Below are 20403 nucleotides of genomic sequence, written 5' to 3'. Positions count from 1 at the left end.
TTTGATTTACCCTGACTACCACATGTGGAGAAGGAGCACGTATTTCCTTGACTTCCTGATGATAAGGAAATTTTCTATTGAAAACATGATATGAGTTTTAAAGTTACATTTATTATTACATTCAGAACTGTTACTTTTACTACTTCTGGAAAGTATTTTTTTTCCTACAAACAACACACTCTCAAAGCACTTTGCATGCATCATCTCATTTAACACTCAGAGCAATCCGATGAGCTATTAATTATTCTCATCCTTACTTTAAAGATAAAGAAACTTAAGTCCAGAGAGGCAAAATAGCTCCCCTAAAATCCCACTAGCAAGTGGTGGGGCTGGGATTCAAACCCAGGCTGCCTGAATCCACTCTCCTTCGCTCTCCTTTGTAAATTGTGATGTATGAGTCATGGGTTCAATTTGCATTGTGACATTGTTTGTATAAAGGGCAGTCTTTTCATCAAGAAAAAAATAAAACAAAGAAAACCTGTGAGAGGTAAGAGTATTCAACAAGAATTAGTGGGGAGAAGATCCATTGTCCTTACGTGCTGTGATTGTTCAGGACCATGGACAGTAACCACGGCGTTTCTCACACAACCACCTGCCCATATGGTAATGCAAACTACGTTTTTTACCCCTCTAGCTTGCTCTGTATCGCTCTGCAGATTGTGCCTTGTAAAAGAGTATTTGGCTAAGGGGGTGAGGGTGGGCTCTGATGGCCAAGTTGTGCAACCTGGTGTGGGACTATGACTTCCCTGGGGAAGGGGCACTTTCTGTAAGTTTTCTCTTAGCCCAGTGGGCTATAAGTGATCCTGTTACTGTAGGTCATGGTCAAAAAGTTGGAAAACAATTCCAGAGTTTGATAACTGCGAACCAGACATGGCAGAACTGAGATTCACACAGGCCGAGTTTTGGTGAGAAGAGGAGGAAGGGATAATATTTGGGAATTTGGAAAGGAAATTTGAGAGAGATCTTTGAGAAGCATGAGGGTGTTAGGTACTTGAGGAGACAGAAGGTTAAAGAACTTAAGTAAAGAGGGTGCTTAGTGGGAGCAAATTTCCCATACCTGATGATTTTGCCCAAGGCTTGCCCCAACCTTAGCTCTGAGACAGTAAAGACAAGGATTTACAACATAAGACCTGAATTAAATTCCTGGATCCACAATTGCTAGTCTTTGAACTTGAAGGCAGAGCTTGCATTTAATTAGTCTTTGTGTCCTTAGCTCTGAACACAAGGTACAAGATTACTGTATAATGAACATATTATCTATGGATTCTAAGCAATCTTGTACTAGTCCTTCCAGAAATGTCTGAGACTGTTTTCTCCTCTGCAAAACAGTCTCCTGTTTTCTACACAGGATAACTGTCAATGTCATCTGGGGAATTAGCTCAAGTGGTAGAGCGCTCGCTTAGCATGCGAGAGGTAGTGGGATCGATACCCACATTCTCCAAACTTTACCATTTGGACCTTGGATCTCTAAACAAGATCATAGTCACAGAACCAGGTTTATTTTGAAGATCAAATGAAATAATCAAGGTAATGAACCTTGTGAAATGCTAAGTGCTGCATAGCAGTTGTTTGTAGTATCGTTGTTATAGTGTATATTAACTGGTCCCTGTTTTTATTTATGGAGGGCAGACTATATTGTGGAATCCTAGGGAAGTGTTTTGGGAAACAGGAGTAGATTTAAAGGCTGCCACTACAAGTGCTGTATGAAGACTAGTATTCTGTACTGAAAGATAAGGATTTACAAGGTTTATTTTTATAATTAATGTGGTATAAACACATTCCACTTTCTAAACACACGGTTCAACATAGTAACTGCAACTCCTACACCCTTAGAAGGATAATTTTCTCCTCCTGATTTTTTTTGTTTGAAAAGTCACTAGCTAGCACTTCTTTAAAATCCGACATTTAAAACATATACATCAAACTCCGCCAGGAGATGAAACCTCTTGATCTCAAAATCCAGGCAAAGATATTAACAAGATGCAGAAATTATTTCAAAACTATGTGATAATGATGAGACTATGGTGGGTGATGAGGAAATAAGGGAGAGAAGGAGAGAAAGAACGGGAGACAGACAAGAAAAAGATCAAAAGCTTCTCAAACCCCCCAAAATTTAGAAATTTTTAAATTTCAGGACACCTGCTGTTAAAGCCTAAAATATCCACTTCGATGCTTTAAATAGATGAGACCAAAGTGACATCGTTGATGTCACTCTAGAAAACGTAGATCCATTAGGGTGATTTTTCACAACATTCTTTCCAAAGATGTAAATGTTATTTTTTCAAATGAGGAAAGGAACCACACTGGTCTGAGTCACACTTCCCCAGCTATTCTTTTTACAGCATAAATTAATGATCTTACAGTTTACACTGACAGATACTCAAAGGTGTTTAATCAGCTGTCTCTGACAAAACATAGCATTTTTTTTAGGCTGGCACATTTACAAATAAAGAAAAAACAGCCTGTAATCCCTCATAAAGTGCAGCTATGGTTCAACTCCATTTGATAAAATGACATTCTCTTGAACACTTCCTCATGAATGCATAAACAGGGCACAGCTTGGGAAGTTCAGGTACGTGCAAAGCATAAATATTGCATGGTATACATTAGCCAAGCCCTGAAAGGAAGGATATCTCAACCTTCCTATCCCAGTTAAAAGGGGGAAGGGGGCAACTGTATAGCTAAGGCAATAGATTACCTGTTACAGGCTTCCAATGAGTCTAGGTCATGCAGAGAGAAAAGGTTCAGCTCAGTAGAAGAAGCAAGAATGGGAGAGTGGAGGTAATGGTAACAGGCATTTCTTTGAGCAGGGCAGCATTTATGCATGCAAGAGATGAATAATTATCTGCCCCGATTGTTGCCTCCTTGGAAACAAAAGCATGAAAATCCTAAAAAGATGAAACTGCTAGGTGCATAGACTGCCGGTAATATCTAGGCCCAGCTCATCCTTGAGATATTGCTGGCAGTCTATGCACCACAGCAAGAATTACTGAATATCCACTGTGTGCCAGGAATGGTGTCAGGGATCATAAATCCAAAAGCCACGAAGATACTTCTGCTGTTCCATCTCAATGGGGAGGAATATAGTCAGGGATCTTCGTGGCTACAGAACCCAGCTCTGGCTACACTGAATGGAAAAGAGATTTATTTAAAGGACCTTGACTGGTAAATGAATAAGCAAAATGTGGTATATCCATGTAGTGAAATACTATGTGGCAATAGAAAAGGAACAAACTATGGATACATCCACCAAATCAACTTTTAAAGAAATTATGAAACATTGTGGAAAAAGGCAGACAGAAAGGACTACATAATGTTTGATTCAATTTATATGATATTTCTAGAAAAGTCAGAGAGTCAGGAAGCAGATTCTTGTTGCATGGGACTAAAGGTGTGAATGGTGATCAGTAGCAAATGGACAAGAGTGAACTTTTCTGAGGTGATGGAAGAGTTCTAAAACTGGATTGGGGTGATGGTTGCACAGCTGCATACATTTACTAAAACTTATTGAAATGTACACTTACAATGGGTAAATTTTATGGTCTATAAATTGCACTCCAATAAAATGACGTGACAACTACAAAAAGGCCATTGGGCAGTTTGCAAAATAGGGCACAGAATCTGGGAGGGCTGGACAACCAACCTTAACAGCCAGGACCAATGCTTGAAATATGCTCCAGGGATGATTCTGTGAAGCCAGCACTGGGTGTAATCGTAGCTTTTACCACTGGTACCACCAACATGGGACCCCAGTAGGGGCCACAGGAACAGTGGCCACTACTGCAGCTGCCCTCACTAGAATGGAATCCCCAGGGTCTCTGTCTCTGTATGCCACAAATTTCTGGGGCTAGCCTGGGCAATGGTCTCTGATTGGAGGAGACTATCAGAGCTCTCAGTTTAGCTAAAAGGAGGACTGAGAGAGCAGGTATCTGACATTTTTCCATTTCTATGCTGTGAGGTAGGCATTGCTTATGAGAAGCAGGAGCATCCCAAGAATAGGAAGGGGGTTCAGATGCAAAGTGGATGAAAAAGACACATATCCACTAGAGACCAATATAATCCATTTTTAGTATATTCTGGGATGTGCTTGATAGAGGCATGCACAGAGAATTTGGGGAGCACTTATAAGGTAGGAGGGGAACTTAGGCAGACTGGTGCTGAAGAGAAGGGTTCCTGGAGGAAATGATGCAGAGTCTAAACGAGTGGTAAGAGTGAGCCCAGTGGGTACAGGAGGAGTCTTCTAGACAGAGGCAAGTAAAGGGAGCTCAGTTTCCAGAATGTCAAGGCTGAAGTGGAGACTGATGAGTCATGCCGTGGTGGGAGCTTTGCATTTATTTTATTGGCCCTAGATATCATGGGAGGGATTTAAGGTGGGGAGTGATCTGGTACACATTTTCACTTTGGAAGGACAATTTTGGCAGCAATATGAAATGTGGGTTGAGAGGAGCAAATCTTTATAAAGGCAGGGAGACCAGGCGGAAGCTGCTGTAATTGTTCAAATGGGGGGTGAGATGGGCCTGAGCAAGAGTGGAAAGGAGGGGGTCAATTTGGCAGATATTCGTGAAACCAGAGAAGAGGAATTTATTCTTGAGTTGTTATGGGGGAGTGAGGGGGGAGGTCCACGACTACCTTAAGTTCAGTGTGAGTAATTGGGCAAGTGATGGTGCCATTGGCCAGCGGAGAGAAGAGGTAGAGGAAGAGGCATCCCAAGAACGGGGAGATAATAGGTTCAGTTTTGGACAAGTTGAATGAGAGGTTCCCACAGAATGTCAAAGATGTCAAGTCAGCAGCTGGATAAATTGGAAAAATGAGTCAGAGTTCAGGAGAAAGACTAGAGGGCATGATTTGGTGTGTCATCCTATAGCCAAGCCTATAGGGGGCCACTGGTTTGTCCAAGTCTAGAGGGAGAAGTGGTGGAGAAACAGTGATGAGAGTCTAACAAACAAAATGGATTCTTAACAAGAAGCGCTGCTCTGTGTTGAAGCAGAACCTGTAGCTATCTCTAATTACGAACAGCAGAGACTGTCTCCTTCAGAGAGCTCTGTTTCCCAGACTGTTCAGGACTTGTTATTGCATTAGGCATCTCAAGGGCATCATGGCCATCTGGAGGGCATCTGGCTTTCTTCAGGGTTAAGCTCTACTGACATCTGGCAGGAGGGCGATAGAAATAATCAAGATATCCAATTCTCCATGGCGGTAAGAGGCAGGCCTGGTCCTAGGAAGAGTTGGATGTATCAATAATAATAGCAACAGGGATGGTAATAGCAACAGCGGGAAGAGGGAGAAAAAGAGAAGACATAATTTGCGAAGCACACACCAAGGTCTGCGGTCTGTGGACATTCATGAACTGACAGCTCATCCAGAAAATCACGGGCACCTAGGATATCCCAAACAGGGCCAGGGAAAAACTGAATTCAGTGGTTCCTTTCCTCCATGAGTTGTGATCTCCTTCAACTGATGGTCATAGGAATTTTCCTCCTGGGCTGGCAGAGTGCCAAGACAGAGGGCTGCAGACATCTGGGGAGAATGTCGAGGGGTCATCTGGAGGGCACTGCAGCCGATGAGTCAGGGTGAGGTGGCGGGTGGCTGGGCACCAGCTTGGCATCCTAACCACATTAGCACCTTGGCCCAGTTCACATCCGGACTGCATGGTGGGTCAGGAGTTGAAAAGCCTGATTTAATTTTAGCCAAGATGGTCCCCTCTGCCTCCTCCTCACGGGACAGCAGACATAAGCAAAGCAGCAGTCGCTCCTCTTTCCCACCGTAGAAGCCAGTCACTGTTCTCAAGGACAACCCAGCATTGGCCCAGGCACAATCTTTCATGCAGGGACACACACTTGACTCCCAACTTTGTGGAGCTTCCTGACTGCTGGCTAACAGCGACCCCTGCTTCCGGGAGTCCATTCCATTTGCCATCCCCCTTCATATAACCCCATCTGCTGTGCTGGTAAGCACTTCTACTTAGTCACTTAGGTAGTTTTGTGGGAAGAAGAGGTCTACTAACTAAACGGGAAGTTCCTTGATCTTTCGGTATCTGACCTCCTTTACCTCCTTCATAGAGCCTCAAGGTCAGAACCTCCAACCCTCCTGAGGGTCCTTCTGTATTAGTCCATTTTCATGCTGCTGATAAAGACATACTGGAGACTGGGTAATTGATAAAGGAAAAGAGGAGGCCTCACAATCATGGCAGAAGGCAAAAGGCACGTCTTACATGGTGGCAGACAAAGAAAGAATGAGAGCCAAGCAAAGGGGAACTGCCTTATAAAAACATCAGATCTCATGAGACTTACTCACTACCATGAGAACAGTATGGGGAAAACCACCCCCACGATTCACTTATCTCCCACTGGGTTCCTCCCACAACACATGGGAATTATGGGAGCTACAATTCAAGATGAGATTTGGGTAGAGACACAGCCAAGTCATATCACCCTCTTTCATATTTGTGGGAAAGGGTTTGTCTCGTGTCCACCCCCAAATTGGGTCCATGTCTCAACTACTTTTCTTCAACACTTGCATCTTACTTTGGGCTCACTTGGCTGGAGCCTACTTCTACACCTTCCCAAGGACACACAAACTTGAGGTCAAATGAGCAGCTAATTTGCTAATCATTTAGGGAGAGCAGAGGGGTTTATACTGTAGCAGACGTAGCAGATATCTTAAAAATGGAATATTAGAACCCTGTCCTAAATGGTCTCTGGGTCCCACTCCCAGGAGTCCCTCTCCTTTCTTGGTAGGTCTCTTGTCTCACTCACCGCACATCTCTTCCCCAACCCACTCTTCCTGAGAGCTCTCTCTCAAATTCCCCAATTTCTTTTTTATTATGAAGAGAAATTTTTGTTCTCCTGATGCTATGGCTTTGGGGTTATGTGCTGAGGACTGTCTTTTCAGAGCCAAAAGGCTCACCAAGAATTTTGCTGAATGAAAGCCCTTCTATTCCAGAAGAAAACCAAGCCACTCCTTTAAGGAAGTAGTTAAGGAAGTGGCTGCAGGCAATTGTGGTTGGGATTTTCCCTACTAAATCACTCCCTTTCCTGATAGGTAGCAAAATGGGTTCATCCACTAGAATCTTTCTGCTATCGCTCTCCCTCTGATCTCTCTGACTGAGTTATCAGGGTGAAGGTACTTGTGTATTTGTCCATTCTAGGCAGGCCTTTCTATAACAAACAACTCCTTGTATCTCAGTTACTCAATATAAGAAGTTTATTATTTCTGGGCCAGGTGTGGTGACTCATGCCTGTAATCTCAGCACTTTGGGAGGCCCAGGCGGGCAGATCTCTTGAGGCCAGGAGTTCAAGACCAGCCTGGCCATCATGGCAAAACCCCGTCTCTACTAAAAACACAAAAATTAGCTGGGCAAGTGGTCCCAGCTACTCCAGAGATTGAGGCATGAAAGTTGCTTGAACCTGGGAAGTGCTTGCAGTGAACTGAGATTGCGCCACTGCACTCCAGACTGGGCAACAGAGCAAGACTCTGTCTCAAAAAAAAAGAAGCTTATTTCTCACTAACATGAGAAACCTCTATCTCTAATGTGCATTGGGCATGGGATCCTTTATTTCATACAGTCATAAGGGACCCAGGTCCCTTCCATCTTGTGGCTCCATCCACCTCTAGCATCTCACAGTCTTCTCTATTCAGCAGGTGATGGGGAAAGGGAGCAAAGATTGCTTGTGGAAGGTTTATATGGGTCACACCTGAAAGTGGCGGTCATCGTTTTGGCTTACATACCATTGGCCAGAATTCAGTTACATGGCCCCACTTAACTCCAAAGAGAATGGAAAATATAGTTCAGCTGTCTGGAAGAAGCATAGGGCATGAGTGTCAGTGAGCTGCAGCGGTCTCTACCACATTCTTTTAAGGGTAGCTTCCCTTTACTTCAAGGTGTAGCTCCTTTTAGTGGTTCATCCAAGTTAAAAAAAAAACAAAAACAAAAACAGCAACAACAAAAAAAACCTGGTACCTTGCGTTGATACAAGAATGACCATAAAACTGAAGCCTCCTGAATCCTTTCTGAATAACTCTATTGGAGTAAGAAGTAAAGGAGTAGACAGAGAACAAATATCCTAATACCAGAAGGAGGACCACTGAGTAATTCTCAGTTTAAAAAAATTAAATATGGCAGTCACATAGTTTTGATAATATGGCATCTTCCTCCTCCTTTCTATTTTCCTCCAAAAATTGAGAAAATTATTTATTCTTTCCCGTCTGCTCTCTTATGTCTGGAAGTCTTACTTCAAAGTTTCAGGAGAGACTATATTCACCCCAAGATAAAAACAAAAACAAAATAAAAATAAAAACCCTTGTGAAATCATAGCAACTTAAGTGGGAGGAGAATGTAATGTTCTCAGCTATCTCTTGCTACGGAAGATGCAAAGGTAATAGAAATAAACGTAGACAGTGTAATGTACTTTGCTGAAGCATAAAAATTATAGGGTTTCAATCTACAGAAAGAAGCTGAAGAGCTTTTTGACACTAGGTAAGTACATTGTGGGCAGTTGACCCCTGAATCTCCTAGCAATGAAACTCTCTGGAAAGAAGGCTTGATATCCAGAGAGAGAAGGGGATAGGGAAGGTGGCCATTCATTCTTGTGTACCTAGGACAGCTGTGGATCATGCCTGTCCTCCCAGTTCATCACTTACAGCCCCTTTATTCTCTCTATATATATATTTTTTTTTTTTTGAGACAGCGGCTCACTCTGTCTCACTTACCCTGGAGTGCAGTGGTGCTATCTCAGCTTACTGCAGCCTCCTCTGCCTCCTGGGTTCAAGTGATTCTCCTGTCTCAGCCTCCTGAGTAGCTGGGGCTACAGGCGTGTGCTACCACTCCCGGCTAATTGTATATTTTTCGTAGAGACAGGGTTTCACCATGTTAGCCAGGCTGGTCTTAAACTCTTGACCTCAGGTGATACACCTGCCTCAGCCTCCCAAAGTACTGGGATTACAAGCATGAGCCACCACGCCCAGCCAGCCCCTTTACTCTCAAACAGGTCCCACTGAGATAATAATTTCTATGGTCCAATGGAAGGCATTTGAGTATAGAACAAATTTGTTTACATCTAATATCACTATGGCAAAATTATATCTGCAAATTACATGAGGAAAATGGTTAAGTAAATCATGGCTTATCCCTAAGGAGGAAGCCACCAAATGATGACTATGTACGATATTTGAAAACTCTTAGAACCCACAGTACTGACAGGGCTCCCTAACTGGTTTCCTTGCCTCCAGTCTTGCTGCTTCTAATATGTTCAGGGCCATTGTATACTGTGCAACTCCAGGAGATGCCATTCCCAAAGACCAGGATGAGAATGGTGCCTACACTGGAGTTGTACAAATACGCAACCTGCCCAACTGTACAGGGCAGGCCTGAATGTGTTTCCCACACTTGTAGCCTCAATGCTTGGCCTTAAAATGAACACACTGAACATGGCATTTCCTGATTAAAGTCATTCAATGCCTCCCCTTTGATCTCAGGATTAAGTGCAAACTCATTTTTGTGAATCGGGCAGCTCATGATGATATCTGGCCCCTGACAAACTCCCTAGCCTCCCCTCTTGCCTTTCCTCAGCACAGAGTCTGTGATGGTTAATTTTATGTGTCAACTTAACTGGGCTATGGGGCACCCAGAGAGTTGATCAAACAGTATTCTGGGTGTTTCTGTGAAGGTGTATTTTTTGGATGAGGTTAACATTTAAAATGGTGAACTAAGTAAAGCAGGTTCCCCTCCATAACATGAATGAACTTCATCTAGTCGGTCAAAGGCCTGATTAGAACAAAAGGCTGGCCTTTCCCAAAGTAAGAGATAATCCTCCTGCCTGACAGCCTTTGAATGGAGATATTAGCTCTGCAGATTTTGGATTTACCGGCATCCATAATTGCAGAAGCCAATCCCTTATAACAAATCTATCTATCATCTATCTGTCATCTATCTATCTATCTACCTATCTATCAATCAATCATCTATCTATCTTTCATCTGTATTATATATCCTCTCAGTTCTGTGTCTTGGTACAGATTTTTGTACCAGGAGTTGGGCAACTGCCATAACAAGATGCCACAGGCCGGGTATCTTGAAAAACAGACATTTATTTTCTCATAATTCTGGAGACTGGAAGTTCAAGATCAAGGTGTCAGCTGGGTTGGCTTCTGGTGAGGCCTCTCTTCCTGGCTTGTAGACAGTTGCCTTCTGGCCGTATCCTCTACATGACCTTTCCTCTGTGCACACATGTGGAGAGAGAGAAACCTCTGGTATCTCTTCCTTTTTTCCTTGCCTCCAATCTTATCAGATGAGGACCTCACAATATGACCTCATTTACCTGAATTATCTTCTGAAAGGCCCTATCTCCAAATAGTCACATTGGAGGTTAGGACTTCAACATATGAATTTGAGAGGGACACGGTTCAGTTCATAACAGAGTCCAAGCTCCCACCGTGCTATTGCACTCCTGACATATCCTCCAAGTGCTGTGAACTTGCCAGAAGCCTGCTTCCTCAGGCTCCCTTGCAGCTGGAATATGAGACTCCCATCTTGGCCAGTGGAACTCAAGGAGAAGACTGTTGGGGGCTTCTGGGCAGGGTTTTCTACCCCAATAAACTGAGACAAATGGGAGAAAGTATTTCCTTCTTTCCCCAGATATTGCCATGTCTACGTGCCATGAGAAACACTCTTCCCTCTGCAGAGAATACTCCTCCAATTTCTCCTTACTAAGGTCACAGGAGGCATGCATCTTTGGGTCAAAGGTTACAAAGCACCTCCTCCAGGAAGCCTTCCTTGAGCACCGCCCCCCACAAGTCCAGGTCTGGGCTTCCCCTAATGCGTTTCCATAACTCCTGCCATACACTTCCATTTCATCACATTGCATTGTCCTCATAACCTGTTTATCATTGCCTGTCTTGTTCTCCATTGAACCCCTACCAGCTAACACTGAGCCTGGTATTCTCGGACATACACAGTAAATATTTCTTAAATTTAAATTGAAAAAGTAAAATAATAATAGACTGTATGCTATGATTATGACTATGTGAAACACTTGAGTCAAAGGAAAATGTTGAGAAGAAATGATAACAGAATGACAACAGTGGTTGTCTTCATTCATGGAATTATTGGTGGCTTTGTCTTTTCTCTATTTCCCAAGTTTTCTGTGATATGATTCTACTATTTTATAACTTTTAAAAGTATGGTTTAAAAGGGCATGTGGCATAGCATTGTAATTCTCAGCCCTAAGCTGGCTTGTTTCAAGCTATGATCCAAAGGAACTGATTTCCTCACAACGAAAGATTCTGAGAGGTGCCCTGGAGTTGTCCCTAATGGGATTTGACCTATATGTTGTTAATTGGGGAATGTGACCTCCCTGGAGGATGGTTCATTACTGCTCTGTGGGGTTTCAATAATGAGCACAATCGTCACCTTGGCAGGTAGGCATTCTCCAGATGGCAAGCCTGCCCTGGGAATCTGTGTTACAAAGATGTCCTATAGCTGGAATGCTGGAAGGCCAGCGAGGTCTGGATATCTTTTACGGAGGTGAAGCTACCTGGCATTATCCCCTAGTTCTTAGCTTCACTCAAGGGGAGAGAGGAAGCCAAACACCTAAGGATATTTATAGTCCAGTGTAATCGTTTCTGTAGGTCTAAAGAGGTCATACACCTGTTGGTGTTTATTAGATGAGCAGCCATGCTGTGTCTGTGGTCTTCGGAAAGGAGCCAGTTCTGGGAACAATGTAATTTTAACGGTAACTGGAGGTAAAGGATGATGCCGTGGGTTTGTAATGGCGGGATGAGAGGATGAAGAGCAGAAACAACTCATATGCACTGAGCTCTGTGTGTGGCAAGCACTGGGCAGAGTCCTTTAATATACCTCCCCACCAGCCCTTACCCACCCCTTCCATTCTGGCTGCAGAGTCACCTGCCACTGTAAAGACTGAAAATACTAGAAGCCTGCTTCCTCAGGCTCCCTTGCAGCCAGAATATGTGACTCCCATCTTGGCCAATGGAACCCAAGGAGAAGACTGTTGGGGGCTTCTGGGCAGGGTTTTCTACTCCAATAAACTGAGACAAAAGGGAGGAAGTACTTCCTTCTTTCACCAGATATACAAAGCCTGGAACTGTGACCATCTTGAGAACTGTGAGCCATCTTGAGAACGTGAAGAAGCAAACCTAAGGCCAAAGTCCAAAGACTCTGGGGATAGTAAGACAGAAATATGGAAAGAAGTTGAACCTTTGGTAATATTGTTGAACTAGTGAACCAACCCCTAAAGTTGTAGCTGTATTATATAATAAACCCTTTTTAATTGGGTGTTCTATTGCTAGTAGCATCCCACATACCTTTAATCCTCATGAGAACCCTATGATGATGGTCCAGTTGTCCCCATTTTACAGATGTGGGAACTGTAAACTCAGAAGATCATCTGGCTCCAAACTTGTGTTGTTTCCACCATACACTGCCCTGGCTGTGTTGCTAAGATCTATGAGAGCTCTTTGTGAACAGGTGCTGTGAAGATGTCAGGAACTGTATTCCCAATCCTGGGCCAAACATGCTTCTGGCTACACTAAAGAATCACCTAGAGGCTGGGTACAGTGGCTCACACCTGTAATCCCGGCTCTTTGGGAGGTCAAGGAGGGCAGATCATGAGGTCAGGAGTTTGAGACCAGCCTGACCAACATGGTGAAAGCCCATCCCTACTAAAAATACAAAAATTAGCCAGGAGTGGTGGTGCACACCTGTAATCCCAGCTACTCAGGAGGCTGAGGCAGGAGAATCACTTGAACCCAGGAGGTGGAGCTTGCAATAAGCTGAGATGGCGCCACTGCACTGTAGCCTGGGTGACAGAGGAAGACTCTGTCTCAAAAAAAAAAAAAAAAAAGAAAAAAAGAATCACCTGGAAAGTTTCAAGTGTTCTTTCCAGTGCCCAGGCTGCAGACCAGCCTAATTAAAGCAGAAGCTCTAGGAGGCTGGTTCCATACGCTGGTGTTTTTTAAAAGCTTCCATGTGATGCCAACGTGCTGCTACCACAGTTGAGTTCCAGTGTGCAGTACAGAGCATTATGGGATGGCGTTTAAACAGAAGTAGTTTGAAATTGTTTACATTCAATATTTTAAAAGATCCTAATCTCCTCAAAAGCAAGAAATAGATCTACCTTTACATCTCTCTTATTTTTCTCCTGTCTTCTTGTACCTTTAGCACAGTTTTCAAGTGATATTTAAGGTGGCAGTGTGCCTTGCCCCAGAGGAATAAAAGTTTTCTATTTGTGGCATTTACCAATTTCTGTTGTGTAAATATTCCCTTCGTGGCTCATTTCAAGCTACCATAGGATGCAAACTGTCTGGGAAAATTCTGAAATTGTAACAATCAGCTCTCACGAGTCAGCATGAGCTGATGCCAATCCACCACTGATAAAGTAGGACTCACATACCAAGGGATTTCAGAGTACAGGTATGGGATTTAAATGACTGAGGTAGACCAGGTGGAAGGCACTTGAAAGTAATGGGGACCGTGGCAAATTGGAGAGCAAATGCCCATCTAATGACAGTCAAATGTAAATATCTGGGGGAAACAATGCTTGAATGGAAAACTACTTAAAGATTGAATGCAGCCTCCTTAATTCCCAATTTAGGCGATTGATTAATGTTTAATTAATAAAATTAAAATTCTAAAACTGGAATATTTTTCCCTATTATATCCTTTTCTCAACTATTTGACTTGCAACTCAGGTAGAGGGGTTTCCTACTAGGATTTACTCTCCAGAGGCCAGGTGCAGTGGCTCATGCCTGTAATCCCAGCACTTTGGGAGGCCGAAGAGGGTGGATCACCTGAGGTCAGGAGTTGAAGACCAACCTCGCCAACATGGTGAAACCCCGTGTCTACTAAAAATACAAAAAAATTAGCCGGGAGTGGTGGCGGGCACCTGTAATCCAAGCTATTTGGGAGACTGAGGCAGGAGAATCACTTAAACCCAGGAAGCAGAGGTTGTAGTGAGCAGAGATCACGCCACTGCACTTCAGACTAGGCAATAGAGCGAGACTCTCTGTCTTAAAAAAAAAAAAATTTACTCTCCAGAAACTCCTGCTGTTGCTCTGACTCCGGTAGTTTCCAGAGATTCTCTCCAGGCAGGAGCAGAGGCAGGAACTTCTCCATGCTGGGGTACAGATGCTCCTGCTTGGTGCAATCACTTGTCTTGAAAAGGGGTCAGATTGTGGGGTGGTCATTTTGGAAGCAAAATGGGTGATGATGGAGTCACTGTCACAAGGGCCATCACCCCAACCCTCATCCTCAACTCCAGTCTGGCTCAGTTGATCTAAGGATGCATTGAAACTTTCCATCCTTGAGTGGTCCGTGGAAACAGAGGATGCCCCTAAACCCTCCTCCCTCTCAGAGACTGCCCATAGGTCTCTGGACGAAAGTTGTGAGTAGATCTTTGCAGATTTCACCACACAGTGAAAAACAAGGCAGGTCAATGCTAGTTGAGTGAGTAAGTTTGAATTCTGTTGCTTGTAGCCAAAGGCAGGCAACACTGCTTTTATCCTCATGAGAACCCTATGATGATGATCCTGTTGTGTCCATTTTACAGATGTACAAGTTTCTCATTCTCAGGCACTTCAGGCCCCACCTTGTGCCTGATCCCCAGCTCAGTACACCCCTTGCCGATCTGCAGCAAACCTCTAGATGCATCTAAAGTGCAGCTAATTTTTCTCTTGCCTCTTGGCCTGATCCCACCTTCCTGGCTTGGCCTTGGTCTGACCAGCAGCCCCTGGTGTCAGCACACTCCCCCTGTACATCTCATGGCTCTGGGCTTCAGCCACCGTCATGTTGGCTTTCTTGGCTCATGGCAGAATCATGTTGCTGCCCTTTGCCCTGGTGGCCCAAAGAGATCACTCCTGATGAACGTGATTTATCCTGTGAATCATAAAAATTCCCCATTGCCTGACCCTGGCTTGGCAAGACCTTATAGACATTAAACCTCATTAATCCTTATTACAGCCCCGGACGGAGGAGTTATTTATAACCCTTCCTGGATACAAACTCACAGACATGTGGGTCTATGGGTATTTTACTGCTTCAGTGGGCAAATTGCATGTGAGAGCCAGCTTCCAAGTATGTAAACAGCAGGCACTCCAGGCTCCACTAACTACCGCTTATGAAGTTGGGTAAGGGAGGTTTCCCAACACTGGACACAGCGTAAGGATTACACTATAGTAATGCCAAGAGTCATCTATCTACACTAACTCCCTGTAAACTACTTGAGGCCAGGAACTTCTGTTTTATGTGTTTCCATAGGCCCTGTGGCCAACACTTAAAAATATGAGGCATGAGCTGTTCCAGGGAAGTCAGGTAGATCATCCGAACCCCATAGCAGGTGACAGTGCAGACCAGAGCCAAGAATTCTGGCCTCCAGGTGGGAGCCTGCCTGGGGGACTAAGCCCCACCTCTGACAAAATCAGTGCTTCATTGGACAGGATGGAAACCTTCAAGAGGCGTGTGATTCTAAAGAAGATTCTACTCCATTTGAAGGTCCGAGTGCTAGATCTGACAGTGCAGTCAAGTACATAAGTTGGAGAGGCGTGGGGGCTGCAAGCCCGAGAGAGTGAGAGATTTGTACTTGGCACCTTTATTCATTCAGCAAGCATTGATCTGACTCGTTTTTCACTGTGGAGTGAGATTTGCAAAGACCTACTCATAGGTCATAGATTTTGTCCAGGGACCTATGGGAAGTCTCTGGGAAGTAGAAGGGTTTAGGGGCATCACTTCTTCCATGGCTCTCCCAAGGATGGGAAATTTCATTGGATCTTTAGATTGGCTGATCCAGACACTGGGTAGTTGGCACAGGGCTCAGGGGTCATACAGCCAATTCTATTGTCACTTGCCCTGCCTCCCATATGTCCCGTGAATCTGACCACCTCTCTCTGTTGCCCCTAACCTGATCCAAATCACCACCCCCCTCACCTAAATGACTTCATCGGCCACCTCATTGATCCACTTGTTTTCATTCTTACCTTTTCCCATCCTTCCCTTGCAGACTAGCTACAGAGACCTTTGGAAACAAGTCAGAGTGTCTCTCTCTCCTACTTAAAATCTTCCAATAGCTTCCCAACTCCCCTTAGCTAAACTCCAAACCTCTTCACATGGCCTAGGAGGCCAGCTACAGCCTCCTTCTGTCACCTCTCCTCATTCTCTACACTCCAGCCACACTGCCCTTGTTTCCCACCCTTGAAACCCACTTGGTTGCCCTCTGCCCAGATAATTTTTCCTGCAGATCTCCCTGTGGCTGGCACCTTCTTGTCATTCAGGTCTCAGGGCAAACACCACTCCCACCAACTTCTAACCCTTCGTTGCTAGAACCGAATATTACTGGATTTTATCTGATTAACATATCCGTTCTATTCTGAGCAAGGATGGAACAATGTAACAGTTCGGTTATATTGTTTTGTACTGTGAGGTTTCTGGGAGAAAGATCCTTATCTGGTCAAGTCACCTCTGTGTCCCACACTTAGAACAGTATTGCTTCACCCATAGTTATTCAATAAATAACTGTTGAAAGATAGTTTTCCTGGGACTCAGTCATATCACAGGTGAAAATGTATTTTCTGAATTTCATGCAGTAAAAACCCTCACACAGCCTGTAACATTGATGATGATAATGATGATGATACATGCAGTGCGGATAACATGCTCATGAAACATTCTACCTGCCTCTTACATTACCCAGGTTACTTAATGTTCAGTAGACTAGTTCTGCATGGTGAGACATATTGGAAGCCAGGTTTGTCACTTCTGGGTGGTGGCAATGAGAAGCCTGGGTAGGTTTCTCTGGGCTCTCTTACCCTTCTGCTGTATAGGTAGGTCTCTTGGTATAGCTATGAAGTGACAGTTCCTTGAGGCCATGTGACGCACAGCTCTCTTCTACCCCTCACCCTATTGACCCATAGTGGGGACATAGTTTGAGTGAGAAATTCAGTTCATTGAGTAAAGCCACTGGGAGTTGGGGGTCCACACGTCACCGCATCATACTTAGCCTATCCTGACTAATGCAACAGCTAATACATTGTGAGTTCTTACTGCATGCCAGGACCTTCGCATATGTTATCTCATTTACTCCTTATAGTACCCTATAATGTAAATAGGATTGTTATTCTCATTTTGCAGATAAAGAAACTGAGAGGCAGAAAGGCTGAACAATGTGCCCAAAGTCACCCAGTTAGAAAGTGGTAGAGTTATGACTTGAATCCAGGCAGTCTGACTGCAGGGCCCATGCTTTTAATCACATATTTTAAGGAACATTCTACTTCATGGATTAAAGTTTTTCAATGATAAAGATAAACGTAAAATCTTTTGCCATTAAGAAGTCTCTCCCTCATGGTTATCTTAAGAATATCTTTGGGTTAAAAGCAATTTTAAGGGATGCTGTTCCTGACTTGTTTCTCTTTGTCTTCTAATAAGCTCTAATTGAATGATGTTGCAAGCAGGTCTGCTCTCTGGAGCCAGTTTGCTATCATGCCAACTAATTTTGAAATGTATGGATCCTACTGCTTCAGACCTGAGGCCGTATTGATTCTGGAGTATGCCCCACTAATTGCTGACAGCCTGATGCTAAGAGAAACATAGAAGAAAAAAACTTTCATGTCTATGTTTGTTACTAACCTTGACAAATAAACATTATAAGCGATGGTGACTTTTTCCTCCTCTAAAGCTTTAATTACTGGCTTGCACACACTGCCATCATTTTGTTCTTGTTTGTGTTTAATAGTCTGTAATCCATTTTAATTACATTCTTTGCTTATCAAGATCAGACTCCAGAGCGAGGATAGAACAAAATTTAACTTCTGCCTTTTCCCCCATCTCTCTATCCAGTACCTAAAAAATATTCTGGGATTTAAAAACATCTTAAAGATAAAAATTTCTCTTTAAGCTTAAAGCAAACAAGCAAAACTATTAAAAGGAAGTTTCTTGCTACTTTTTCTAATTTATCAGTCCATTGACAAAAGGTATTAGGCATACCTCCTTCCTCTATTAACCTTAGAATCTGAAGCCCGCAGAGAATTTTGAGAGAGTAGATGTAGCATTGGGAGGAGAGGACTTCTAGGGTGAGGAAAATGTTCTCTTTCTTGACCTGGGGTGGTGAGTACAGAGTGCTTTGTTTTGTAACAATATCTTGATCTTGTGCATTTATGTTGTGTGCACCTTTCCACATATGTGATACATGTCTATAAAAATGTTACTTAAAGCACTGAACATGGCTAGGTTTCCAGGGTTTTTCAGTGGTTTTGTTAAGGCTAGTCACTTGAAAGCAGCCAAGCTCTTTTTTTGTGGCCACTTCTGATGAATATAATATTTTCATTTTTTATTTCTGTATTTACAAGAGTAAGAATTATAAGGGAAAAATGACTGTCATGCAGAAAAACACCACCAAAAAAGAAAAAGATCCTCTTTTGCTTACCTATCAGTCCCAGGTGGAAGCTCCTGGTCAGTGAGAGTCCTTCCACACAGTGATTCAGGGATCAAGCCTCAGATTGCAAGAAAGAATTGACAGCCTCGGCCTACTCAAAGGGAGATCCAGAGTAAAGATTGTCCACTGGAGGAGTCCTGCACTGGGCAGAGATGGCCGGCTCCACTATCCCGCCATGCTCAGTCATTGGCTGGGGGAGTGCCCTAGAAGAAGGCTTCAGTTCTAAAGCTAATTGCGCTCCTTAGCTGAATGGCAGTTATTTCTTGAAAGATGATATGCGTGGTACACCTTCATGACTATGGCAAATGCTCTATAATGGAAGGGGAAGCACCTTTCTTTTGGTGGTCAGGAAACCTCCTTGCCATAGTGGTAGTGGGCAGATTTGAACTTGACTCCAGAACCATGTTGGTATGACTTCCTCCAGGTGCTGACCTGCCTTTCACTGCCCTTGAAATGTCCCATTACCTCATTGTCTGTGGCCCATTATGGGACCTTGTAAATTTTACTCCCCAGCATTTATTCCTTTTTTTCTTTTTTAATGAAAGCCTCCACTTTTGTGTGGAAATCCGACCCCCACCCCACCCCAACTCTTGGTCCATGTGGTTTGGTTGGACCACCCTATCTCCACTAATCCAGCTCCATGGTTAATCCTATCCCTTAGCCAGAAGGAAGCTTTCCATGTTAGGCACATGACCTAATCAGGGACTTCTACTAGGCATGCTCATCTAGAAAACGGTGACTCGGAGAGAATGCAGGCTGGAATTGTGCAGCCTTCTTGTCACTCTGATGAGGGAGCTTGGAGCGGCTGGGATCACTGTGGGACGCATGAAGGTGAAGCCAACATGGTGGAAAGCAGATCTAAACCTGGAGAGAAACCGGGTCTTACGGAGTATGTCTAAGCCTGAACCCAAACGTGGACTCCTCCACATCTGAGTAAAAAGTGTCCTTTTCACTCAAGCTGCTTTGAATTGGTTTCAGTCCCTTTCACCTGAAAGGGTCCTAACTAAAGTCCAACCATCAGACCTGAAACATGCCCAGTTTAGAAATATTTATTTTCATTGTAGTTACCAAAGTCCCTGGAGTCAACCATCAGATCAGTCCCAGATGATTAATTAACATCAGCTAAGTGCTTTCAAAATGAAAAGCAGTATTTTAATTAAATTGATGAAGGTTCCTCCACCCATCACCGCCCCCCACCACCAATACCCCAATACACGCACACTTAGTATTTCAGAACTTCTGCCTACATTTTAACTGAGGTCTCCCTTGGAAAAAACAGCAAGTAACAGAAATGTTTTTAACTCAGTTTCCCAAATGGACTCTGACTCCTTGAGGGCAGGAGCTTAGGGCATCTCATATTCCCACAGTCTAGCACAGAGCCAGGCAGGAAGCGGCAGTTCAACCCATCTTAGACTCGACAATGCCCAGCTGCTGTCTTCAGTCTTGAGGTTGAGAGGCAGACACCTTCCTACGCCCTGTCTGGCTCTGTGCATGACTCAGCAGTTCCTGCAGGGAGAAGGTCATCCAGGGCCTCCCTGGAAGTGAGTAAGCAATATGATTGGGCAATCCGAGGCTGCCTGGTGAGGACCACCAGCCTCCTCAGCCATATGCCACTCTCCTCCACTTCCTGCCCCCTCCTTTTTCTAGCTCCTTCCTCCTCCGACTCCTTAATTTCTTTTCTTTCTCCTTTCCAAGTCCCCCCACCCTTACCCACAAACACGGGGGTGCTCCCATAAGCCTTGTGTGCCCTGGTAATGGTCCTCAGGGCTGTGCTTGAACTAGTCTTGCCCTGCAAGTCAAGACGTGTGACACAGTGATTCCAAAGGGGGATGACCCGTATGAAGACAGATTTCACAAGCAAGGACTCTTCACTCTGGAAAACAAAAACTAAAAAGCAGCATGTATAAAAGCATGATGGGTTATCAGTTATCTGTTTCTGTGAAACAAATTACCCTAACACTTAATG

At 43.9% G+C, this 20403-nt stretch overlaps 1 non-coding gene across 1 annotated transcript; it reads left to right on the top strand.

Moving 5' to 3' along the window:
* The first annotated feature begins 1368 nt into the window (after positions 1-1368).
* Positions 1369-1441, top strand: TRNAA-AGC (transfer RNA alanine (anticodon AGC)). Its single transcript has one exon. It is a non-coding gene; the product is annotated as a tRNA-Ala (tRNA).
* Positions 1442-20403: the final 18962 nt, after the last annotated feature.

Source organism: Macaca nemestrina, chromosome 7 (genome assembly GCF_043159975.1).
Source record: "Macaca nemestrina isolate mMacNem1 chromosome 7, mMacNem.hap1, whole genome shotgun sequence".
Lineage (NCBI taxonomy): Eukaryota > Metazoa > Chordata > Mammalia > Primates > Cercopithecidae > Macaca > Macaca nemestrina.
Note: the sequence above shows the minus strand (reverse complement) of the source record. Positions and strands in the feature narration are given on the sequence as shown.